Source organism: Dromiciops gliroides, chromosome 2, assembly GCF_019393635.1.
Source record: "Dromiciops gliroides isolate mDroGli1 chromosome 2, mDroGli1.pri, whole genome shotgun sequence".
Taxonomy (NCBI): domain Eukaryota; kingdom Metazoa; phylum Chordata; class Mammalia; order Microbiotheria; family Microbiotheriidae; genus Dromiciops; species Dromiciops gliroides.
In genome coordinates this window covers 102,739,620-102,749,616 of record NC_057862.1, presented here as the reverse complement: position 1 = coordinate 102,749,616, position 9,997 = coordinate 102,739,620, and positions in this window count along the sequence as shown.

The following is a 9,997-nucleotide window of genomic DNA, read 5'->3' as shown; positions in this document are numbered from 1 at the left end:
AGGAAACTCTCTTTTTAGTGATGGAAAAAAGCACCTATTGGGCAAGTGATAATCTTAGCTGCCTGGGGCAGTGAAAGGTTAAATGACTTGGCCAGCACGTGTCAGGGACAGGACTTGAACCTGGGTCTTCCTGACTCTAAGGTCTCTCCCTACAACCTGAGGGATGAATAGGTAACATAGTTAATAGATTAATTAATTAAGCAGTTAAAAAGTAAAGAGATTTCAAATACCTTGCATTAATTGGTTTTTTTTTTTTGTTTTGTTTTGTTTTTTTTTTTTAGGCAATGGGGGTTAAGTGACTTCCCCATGGTCACACAGCTAGTAAGTGTCAAGTGTCTGAGGCCGGATTTGAACTCAGGTACTCCTGAATCCAGGGCTGGTGCTTTATCCACTGTGCCATCTAGCTGCCCCTGCATTAGTTTTATTACCCACCTGTTTTACAAATTTACAAATGCAAATAAAACTGAAGCCCAGAAAGGAAAATTAACTTGTTCAGACCATTCAAGTAAAGAAAATTAAACAAATAAAAAGCACCTACTATGTGCAAGACAGTTGTATTGGCAGAGCAGGAACTAGAACCTAGGTTTCCTAACTTCTAGTCTAGACAATTTCCCACCCCCCTCACTGTACCATGATCTCTCTCTTTCTCTCTCTGACTTCATGCTTATTTCTTTTCATCTCATTCCCCAATCCCTTAACCTCAGCTCCCCATTATGTTTAGAATAGAACTCAACACACTACAGATACTTAATCTAAGATGTTAATTGATCAACTGAAACAGTGGAGAATCTTGCTTCACAGCAAATGTTGGGATCAAATTTCAAAGAAGAAAAAAGAAGTAGAACAGTCTCTGGGCTTACTTTCCCAATCCAAACTCAAGTCCCCAGAGGTGAGCTGGCTACATTTCCCCTCAGGGTTCTAGAGGTAACCCTGAGGGACTCTTGGGGGGGGATTTCTAAAACAGCTCATGAACCCCTATTTAGTAAGTTTTCCCTAGTACCAACCACTCATTTACCTATATGCACCAATATCAACTGACCAGTTAACATTTGTTATCAGCTTTTACAAAGGGATATTAACTCGGAAGATATAACAAGAACCAAAGTCAAGAACTCTCCTAAAGTAAGAGCACACGTGCCCTTTTCAGTTTCAAGAGTGAATTGGCTCATATAACCTATATCAGATTACCTGCTGTCTAGGGGAGGGAGGGGAGGGAGGGGAGGGAGGGAGAAAAATCTGAAATTGTAAAGCTTGTATAAACAAAAGTTGTGAGAACTATCTTTACATGTAACGGAAAAAAAATAAAATACTTTATTAATTAAAAAAAAAAGAGTGAATTGGCTCAACCAGTTACAAAACTGTAAGGTGACAATTACAAAATATTCCCTGCCATCACGTTTACTTCTGAGTGTCGAACAGCCCATGAATGAATTGCTCTTCTTGCATTCATGACCTCTTGTTTTGGTTGCCAGGTAGAACCACAGCTGACCTATGTCAAACAGGTCACTCCTCAGGTTAGCTGCCCCTCACCAGCCTCAGCTCGTATGGATTCTAGGCGCTAGACCTCTGGTCAATCTTCTGACACTGAGAAGCTCATGAAGTCATAACTCACTCCATTCCATTTCCTGGAGTCATTTACCTAAGATCAGAAGAGAATAAAGAGGGGCGGCTAGGTGGCGCAGTGGATAAAGCACCGGCCCTGGATTCAGGAGTTCCTGAGTTCAAATCTGGCCTCAGACACTTGTCACTTACTAGCTGTGTGACCTTGGGCAAGTCACTTAACCCCCATTGCCCCGAGGGAAAAAAAAAGAAGAGAATAAAGAGAAGAAACAGAAACAGAGGAACCCAGTATTCATGGTCATGTGATGATAGCCAGGTAGGGAGATAAGATAGCCTAATGGAAGGCATTTCCTCTCTTGCAGAAGGGGGGAGGTATTATCCATCCACCCCCTTAATTGGAAGATATTGGGGAAATCAGTGAGATTTCATCTCTTTCTGCTTTTCCTATGCAATTCAATTTCAAATTAACAGTCATCATCTTCATATAGTAAGTCTATAGAAAACAGAATATCTGCATCTGCTCTGAAATGAGGAGGGAAAAGATCCCTTCCCATACTTATGCCTGGAACCAAGTTTACCAAGTCTCCACATGGATTAGTACCAGGAAAAACATCTCGCACATGCTCTAATAACTGGGATCTCATTCGTCAGTCTCCCCATTACAAAAATATTAGTAGGACAGCTAGGTGGTGCAGTGGATAAAACACTGGCCCTGAATTCAGAAGGACCTGAGTTCAAATCTGGTCTTAGACACTTGATACTTACTAGCTGTGTGACCCTGGGCAAGTCACTTAACCCTCATTCATTGCCCTGATCCCCCAAAAAGTATTAGTAAATAGCCAGGTGGTAGCAGTTCATGTCCAATCCTAAAAAAGGGCGATGCAAAAAAAGTTCAAATTATGAAACAATTGGACTTATTTCATATGCAAGCACACAACATGCTTAAGATTCTGCAAGCAAGGCTTCTGGAATATGTGAACCAAGAACTACCAGAAATGCAGACTGATTTTGAAGATTCAGAGGAATGAGAGGCCAAATTGTCAACATTCATTGGAATCTGGAGAAAGCAAGGGAGTTCCAGAAAAATATCTACTTCTGCTTTATTGACTACAATAAAGCCTTTGACTGTGTGGATCAGAAAAAATGTGGCAATTCCTCAAAGAAATGGGAGTACCAGATCATCTTACTTGTCTCCTGAGGGACCTGTAAGATGGTCAAGAAGCAACAGTGTGACAAGGCTGTTGTTACCTTATTTAATTAACATGCAAAGTGCATCATATGAAATGCCAGGTTGTGTGAATCAAAAGCTACATTTAAGGTTGCAAGGAGAAATATCAACAATCTCATATATGCAGACAATACCACTCTGTGAAGTGAAGAAGAATTAAGAAGTCTCTTGATAAAGGTAAAAGAGAGGAGTGTAAAAGCTGGCTTGAAGCTTAATGTTAAAAAAAAAAAAAACACCAAAAAAACTAAGATCATGACAACTGGTCCCATCACTTCGTGGCAAATAGAGGGAGAAGAAGTGGAAGCAATGTCAGATTTTATATTCTTGGGCTCAAAGATCACTGTAAAAAGCAACTGCAGCCATGAAATTAAAAGACACTTGACCTTGGAAGGAAAGCTATGGCAAATCTGGACAGTTTATTAAAAAGCAAAGACATCATCAAAGGTCTGTATAATCAAAGCTATGGTCTTTCCAGTAGTAATGTGAGTAACTGAGAGTTAGACTATAAGGAAAGCTGAGTGCCACAGAATTTACACTTTCAAATTGTGGTGCTAGAGAAGACTTCTAAAAGTACCTTGAGCAACAAGGAGATCAAATTGGTCAATACTTAAATAAATTAATTCAGACCACTCATTGGAAGGACAAATACTGAAGCTGAAGCTTAAATTCTTTTTTTTCCCCGTTACATGTAAAGATAGTTCTCAACTTTTGTTTATACAAGCTTTACAATTTCAGATTTTTCTCCCTCCCTCCCTTCCCTCCCCCCTCCCCTAGACAGCAGGTAATCTGATAGAGGTTTTATATATATATATATATATATATATATATATATATATATATATATATATATATATATATATATATATATATACACACACACACATATGTGTATATATACATATATACATGTGTAAATACATATATATACACATAATAACATTAATCCTATTTCTGCATTAGTCATGTTATAAGAGAAAAAAATCAGAGCAATGATGAAAAACCTCAAAATAGAAAAAAACAACAGCACCAAAACCAAAAGAAATAGTATGGTTCATTCAGCATCTATACTCCACAGTTCTTTTTTTTTTCTTGGATTTGGAGATCCTCTTCTATCATGAGTTCCCTGGAACTCTTCTGTACCATTGCATTGGTGGGAAGAATATAGTCCATCACAGTAGATCAACACTCAATGTTGATGATACTGTGTACAATGTTCTTCTGGTTCTGCTCATCTCACTCATCATCAGCTCATGCAAGACCTTCCAGGTTTCTCTTAACTCCTCCTGCTCATCGTTTCTTACAGCACAATAGTATTCCATTGTATTCATATACCACAACTTGTCCAGCCATTCCCCAATTGATGGGCACCCCCTCAACTTCCAATTCCTTGTCACCACGTAAAGAGCAGCTATAAATATTTTTGTACGTGTGGGTCCCTTTCCCCTTTCCATGATTTCTTTGGGAAAAAGACCCAAAAGTGTTATTGCTGGGTCAAAGGGTATGCACAGCTTTATCGCCCTTTGGGCATAATTCCAAATTGCCCTCCAGAATGGTTGGATCAGTTCACAGCTCCACCAACAATGAAGTAGTGTTCCAATTTTCCCACAGTGAAGCTTAAATTCTTTGGCCACATAATGAGAAGATGGGACTCTTTGGGAAAGACCTGGATGTTGGGAAAGATTGAAGGCAAAAGGAGGAGACAGCTGAGGATGAGATGGATAGATAGTGTCATGGAAGCAACGAATATGAGCTTGAACAGATTTGGGGAGATAGTGGAGGACTGAAGGACCTTGTGTGCTTTGGTCTATAGGGTCACAAAGAGTGACTGAAGGAGTGAACAACAACAAGATGGCTGTAGAAAGTAATTTCTCCACATGGAGCCAATGGTGTCTCTTTGCCTTCAGAGTTAACCTGACTGGTTGATTTGGCTGCCTGAAACACTTTGACCTACTTTGTTCAGTCCATTTCTCTCACAGATTTCTTTGACCTCAGCAGCTCTTAATTGAGAAGCAGACTTGGTATTGATTTAAGAAGTGTCTGAAACTTATAAGACCTTAAATTCAGGACTAGAACCCAGGTGTCCTGGCTTCCATGAATCTAGTTCAGTGATGGAGGGGGTGATCCTTCTTGCTTGAAATCCAAGAGAGAGAAAGCACTGGACAGAGGGAGAAGAATATAGAAGAGCATGGACACATTTTTCCTTATTTCTCTGATTCCAGAGGTGGTACCTCTTCCTAAAAAGAGACAGTGAAGTGGCACAGAAGATAGAGCACTGGGCATGGAGTCACGAATATCTGAGTTCAAATCTGACTATCTACTTACTTTGTGATCTTGGGTAAGTCCCTTACCCGAAGTGTGACTCAGTTTCCCCTTCTGTAAAATGGGGATAATAATAACACCTACCTCCCTGGGTTGTTGTAAGGATCAAATGAAATATTCGGGGTTTTTTTTTTGTTTGTTTGTTTGGGTTTTTTTGCGGGGCAATGGGGGTTAAGTGACTTGCCCAGGGTCACACAGCTAGTAAGTGTTAAGTGTCTGAGGCCGGATTTGAACTCAGGTACTCCTGAATCCAGGGCCGGTGCTTTAACCACTGCGCCATCTAGCTGCCCCCAAATGAAATATTCGTAAAGCACTTAGCATAACACAGTGCCTGGCACATATTAGGTGCTATAGGGATGGGAGCTATCATCATCATCATCATTATTATCATATTCTTCTGACTTTCAATTACCAATTGTCTTTGGTGTATCCCTATACTGGAGATGAACCAGTAATACCCTACGTCAATCTAATCATGTAGAATTATAAGCAACAATTTAGTAAGTAGCCATAGCATGAGTCCTTCTGCATGGGAGGTACCCCAGTCTAGTAAACCACAGATTTCCCTGATCACCCTTGGTGCATAAGTAAATATGACATACAATATGTGTGTGTATTATATGTGAGTATGTGCATAAAATGGAGAGAGTACAAACAACTTGGGGTGGGGGGGACAAGAAAGGCTTTCTGTAAGAGGTGACAAATATGTTGAGACTTGAAGGAAATGAAGGCTTCTAAAAGATCAAGGTGAAGAGGGAGTACATTTCAGGGACAGGGGATGATCATGTAAAGGGATGAAGGTCGGAGATGGAATGTAGGGAATGGAAAGCAGCAAGAGCATCAGTTTGGTGTAATATACAGTAAACCTGGAAAGATAGAATGGAGCCCAATTTTGAAGGATGTTAAGTGCCAAACAAAGGCATTGGCATTTTATCCTATAGGCAATAGGATAATAGAGTTTATTGATCAAGTAAGTGATATGGTCAGATCTGTGCTTTAGAAATATCAATTTGGTAGTAATGTGAAGGATGGATTGGAAAAGGGAGAGACTTGAGGCAGGGAGGACAGTCAGGAGGCTGTTGTAATAGTCCACAACAGAAGTAATGAGCATTCGAACTAGAGTGGTGGCTATGTGAGGGAAGAGAACAGTATGGATACCAGTGGTGTTGCCATGGTAGGCTTGACAAGACTTGTCATCTGACTGGATATTGTGGGGAGGTGGGAAGTGATGGAGAGTAAAAAGTTGAGGAGGACTCCAATTCTGTGAACTTGGAATGGTTATGGCATCTTCAATGGATTTGGGGAAGACCAAAAAAAATGGATGATACAGAGAAGCTAAAGTAGCAAAAAGAAATGGATGGACATAATACTGGAAACCCTGTAAAGAGCAAAAAACCAGCATTGGTTTGCAAATTGCATAATAGTACATTCTGAGCCTGGCAAAAAATAAGCTATGATTGTGTGGAAAAATAAGTTGTAGTTATATGATACTATTTGGTCCCCAAGGTAAATAACATTTCTTGTTTTTAACATCCTTTTGATATGGTATGTCCAAAATTATTATTAATAATAGCTAACATTTATATCACATTTTAAGGTTTGCAAAATGCTTTACAAATATTTAATTCTATTTGTCAATAATAGGAGATTAATACTGTCATATGCTGGACTTGAATCAGGTTAGTGCACTGGTAATTTAGGTCCAATATTAGGATGACAGGAAACACAGGTCATTCAACAGTTAACAAAAAGAGGCTTAATTAGACATAACATAGAAAGGATACTGAAAAAAGGATAAGGAAACCCATCTGGCCAGTAGGGCAGGGTGTGCTAACTCCTCTAGCTTTGGAACATCTGTCAAGTCTGATGATCTCTAGTGTTTTTTATGCTCACATCTGGACACCACATTGCCTCAGAAACTGAAACCTGGGAAAGACCTTAGCTTTTTTAAAAAGGCCAAGGTCACCCACCGCATCCAGGGGTCATCTCCAGTCATCTTGACTTTCATTTTGCCAGTGGATTCCAATCACTTTGCAGGAGAGAACGAGGCTGATGACTTTGCATGGTTCTGCCTCACTTAAATCCAATTCACTAGCAAGTCAAGATATCAACACTCATGATGTCATTGGTCCTCTCTGAGAATGAAGGACAACCACCACCACCATCACTGCCGCCTGGCCACCACAAAGCTGGACCAATTGTAAAGGGGTTGAAGTCTTAACCTACTGAGCCAATTGAATCTTGGGGACAACTTCCTAGGAGATAAAGAACTAAGCTAACCTTCATGGATTGGGATGGGAGCTCTAATAGATATTGATTCTATCACAAATGTCAAGGAAGCATACACATATCATGGCTAATATTCAACAACCGCACTGCATCTATTCAAATCTAGAAAACTGGTAGATTGTACCTGTGACAAGATTTCTGTACTCAAATTAATGGTTTATTCAGATGATGGCTGCTATATTCATAAGAACTTGTCAGGACATCACAATAGTACACTTTGAGCCTGGCAAAAATAAGTTATAATTGTGTGATGAATAACCGGTAGCTATATATTATTTGGTCCCCAAGATAAATTGTCACTTTTATTTTTAACTTCCTTTTTTTTTTTGCAGGGCAATGGGGGTTAAGTGACTTGCCCAGGGTCACACAGCTAGTAAGTGTCAAGTGTCTGAGGCCGGATTTGAACTCAGGTACTCCTGAATCCAGGGCCGGTACTTTATCCACTGCGCCACCTAGCTGCCCCCTTTAACTTCCTTTTGATGTAATGTGTCCCAAATTATTAATAACAATAGCTAGTATTTACATAACATTTTAAGGTTTGAAAAGTGCTTTATAAATACCTCATTTAATCCTCACAACAACCCTACTATTATCCCTATTTTATAGATGAGAAACCTGAGGTAAATAAGTTAGTGACTTGCCCTGGGTCACACTTATTAGTGTCTGAGGCCAGATTTGAATTCAGGTTTTTCTGACTCCATTTCCAAGACATTCCACCGTATCACTTAGCTGTCTATATATAAAAAAATTATTAGGTTCAACTAAATTCAATAAATATTTATTAAGCACTTAGTATATGTAGATCATACCCTGTTGAGGATTGGGAGAGGTTTATACACATGTATACCTATCTATATATCTATCTATATGTAGGTATATATAGGCATACACACACACACACACACATATATTTCCACCGTCACTGAGCTTAGGATAAGCCAGATATACAAATCATTGTAATAAAAAATAGAACATAATAGGGAGATAAAAAGTGCTATTTGAGGTATGAGGAATTAAGATCATTTCCATGTTGGGACATGAAGGAAGGCTTCATCAAGGAAGCTGATATACTTGGGAACCAACTGGTCCACAGAGGCAGAATCTACTTATTTTCTGACGTTCATGGACATTATGGATTTCAGCCACAGTATTTTTTTTTTCATACCAAGAATCTCTGAATTTATTGGTATGGGTAATCCCTTTCATGCATTTCTTGTCCGTCAAGCAGTGAGTGAATCAATAAGCATTTACTAAAGCACCTACTATATGCCAGGCACTAGATTAAGGGCTGGAAATACCAAGAAAGGCAAAAGACCATCTTTGCCCTTAAGGAGCTCATAATTTAAGGGGGAGAAGACAACATGAAAACAACTATGTATGAATAAGCCATATATGGGACAAATGGGGGAAAAATCACGGGAGGCGAGGGAAGCCAAGAGGTGGAGATGAGAAGGGAAAGTATTTCAGGCATGGGGGAATCACAGCCAGAGAAAATGCCTGGAGCTGAAAGACTAGTGTCTTGTTCAGGGAACAGCAAGGAGGCCAACGCTGTTGGAACAAAGAGTACATATGGGGAAGTAAGGGGTAAGAAGACTGGAGAGCTGTGCATATGGGTGGGGCAGACTAGGACTTTGAACACCAGACCATTTCATGTTCAATCCTGGAGGTGATAGGGAGCCATAGGAGTTTATGCAGCCACATTGGTACATTCCCCTTGGAAGAACGGAAGTTCCTTGAGCAGAGGGACAGTCTAACTTTTATCCTTGTGACTCTAGCACTTAGCACAATGTCTGGCACATTGCAGGTGCTTAAAAAAGTGCTTGCTTCTGGATAACCTATAGCAAATGTCTTACTGTCCCAGGGAGGGGGAGGGGGAGAGAGCGAGGGAGGGAGACAGAATTTGGAACTCAAAATTCTTTTTGAAAATGTTAAAAATTGCTTTAACATGTAATTGGGAGAAAAGCAAAATAGTCATAAAAAGAAAAGAGTGCTTGTTGAGTGATTTGTTGATTGATTAGTAGACAATCTCTGGGAATTTCATTGGTTAGAAATATTGACCACCTGGTGACATTCGTGAACGATGAGCTCTCTAAACTTAGTCTGGTCTTTAGACAACGATACACAGTCCATCCCTAAGACCTGTACTCAAAGCCTTTCTGGATTGGTAGGGTCTGTCAGAATTTGCATGACTTCATAGTGTTTGAGACCTCAGAGTTAGATGTACACCATGATGAAGTAGATATTGGTATAGGATTTTTGTGAAGGCCAGAAACAACATGAAACATAAAATGATGCAGTTCACCCATTGGAAAATTCTTGGAACATCTGCCAAATACCTATGTTCAGCCCCAAACAGATATTCCAGTTCCTAACTCATCTATCTTCAGTCCTTGAGCTTTGGAGCTGCTGTACCTGCTTACATTTTTCGGACAGGTCAAGAAGGACATGCTTCTTTCTGCCTGGTGGCTAAAAAGAGCGATGTTTACCGGCCATTCATCTCCCGGCCATGCTCTCAGTTCTATCAACTCCCGATGAGTCACCCAATATTTTTCTCACTCCTCTAATTAACTATGTGGCTCATCCTTTGGGCCTATAAAAGCC